The sequence below is a fragment of the Silene latifolia genome, chromosome Y, assembly GCF_048544455.1.
Source record: "Silene latifolia isolate original U9 population chromosome Y, ASM4854445v1, whole genome shotgun sequence".
NCBI lineage: Eukaryota > Viridiplantae > Streptophyta > Magnoliopsida > Caryophyllales > Caryophyllaceae > Silene > Silene latifolia.
The window spans coordinates 410,665,756-410,667,645 of NC_133538.1; the positions used below are offsets into that span (position 1 = coordinate 410,665,756).

Here is a 1,890-nt window from a genome sequence, read left to right on the forward strand (position 1 = left end):
TGGTGTACTTTGTTTGAAGGACTGAAAAGCATGGACCTGCTCTATGGTGCTCATACATTCAACTGCACCATGTCCTGCAATACCACGTCGCTCACAAGGGGTTTCCTGTTGGGTCATGGCATGATCTGTCTGCTGGTTTCCCAAAGACTGGGCTGTCTTTAGTTCGGCAATATGGGCAGTCAATGCCTCTAACTGAGCTGCAACAGCTCCATCTGATCCACCCCCTCTCGTACTACCTCTAGGGTTCCCATATTTGGCAGTGTGGGTAGCTATCTGATCAATTAATTTCCAGGCATTGGCATCATTAGTGTTGTCCTGGAATCTCCCATTGGCTGAAGAATCGAGTAGAGCCCGATGGTCATCATACAGCCCATTGTAGAACTGGTTGCAGAGAAACCACTTCTGAAACCCATGGTGAGGTAATGAACGAACCAATCTCTTAAAACGAACCCATGCCTTGTTTAAGTCTTCAGTGGGACTTTGTTTGAAGCTTGTAATTTGATTTCTCAGGGCATTTGTCTTTTGTGGCGGAAAAAATCCCTTGTAGAAGGCAAGAGCTAAGCTATTCTAGTCGGTAACCCCCTGATCTTCCATGTCTAAATCACGCAGCCACTCTGCAGCACCGTCTCGTAGAGAAAATGGGAAAAGCACCTGTTTTACTTGGTCCTAGGACCTACGGAAGACCCTGCTACACATATGGAGAGATTCGTTACATGATTGTAGTAGTGGCAGAAATTGAAGTGTCTTCTTCAAAACACTGATTTTCTGCAATAAAACTGGCTTATGCAGCATCAAGCGTACTCAAGTCTTCTGCTTGACGGACTTCCTTCCAAAAATTTCATCTAGCTCGGAAAGTCTTTTCTGGTTCAGAGTCGAATGGTACAAGCTTGGACCTGTGAGACTTGGGCATAAACAAAACACTAAAGAAAGGAAACAAAACACTAAACAAAACACCTGTGAGACTTGGGCATAAACAAAACACTAAAGAAACTAAAATAAGCAAACAGAAAATTGTTGCCTCTCCAGCAACGGCGCCAAAATTTGACAGGCTAAATCGCACACCTATTAAAAATAAACCAACCGATCTAAACTAATGCAGTAGAGGTAGTCAGGATTGTATCCACAGGGAGAAAAATGTGTTCTAGCTGCAAATTATAGTCTGTCTAAGTAAAAAAAAATGGGGGGTTTGTTTGTTTGTTTACTATACTAAAGTGGTGAAGAACAGAGAAATAAAGAGTAGTAATTGAGTCTAAAAATATAAGGGGAGATAGCTAGGATTGTCGGTTCACCATGGTCTAACAACGGTCAAAAGTAAGGGTCAAAGATCAGCATAATTACGGTCTGGCGGGTAATTAAAAGGTCATCTAGGTCTGCTATTCGCCCTAGAATGCTTCTAATATACTTTCGCTCTTATTAGGGTATTCTATTGTTCGTAGCAGGTCTCACTCTCTCCAATCTCTCGATCTAGGTCGGAGTTTACCAGATTAAATAACTAGTCTCATTCATTCAACTAATTAAATAAAATTAATTGCTACGATTAACAATTAAAACACGGTAGTTACACCAGATCTAATATCCTAATTAAATACCGTCACATAACCATGGATCCCCTAAATCCCAGCATAAAGAAATTAGCTACGCATAACTGTAATGATAAACTCGGCAATAATAATGGAAATTAAACTAAACATGATGAAACGAAGTAAATAATAATTAAACGTACGACTTGCAATGATAAAGGAGAAAGAACGAAAATAAATTAAATGAAAATAAATGAAGAACTAAGATTAATTGATTACCGGAAAATAAAGGAAGCAAGACTACATGTTTTTAGATCTGAATTCCAAAGCAAAGTAACGTGTAAAAAGAGTTTTTGCAAAAGTATAGATA

At 39.5% G+C, this 1,890-nt stretch overlaps 1 non-coding gene across 1 annotated transcript; it reads left to right on the forward strand.

The window, feature by feature from the left end:
• The first annotated feature begins 406 nt into the window (after positions 1–406).
• On the forward strand, positions 407–513 carry LOC141636141 (small nucleolar RNA R71). The gene has a single exon (XR_012540774.1). It is a non-coding gene; the product is annotated as a small nucleolar RNA R71 (small nucleolar RNA).
• Positions 514–1,890: the final 1,377 nt, after the last annotated feature.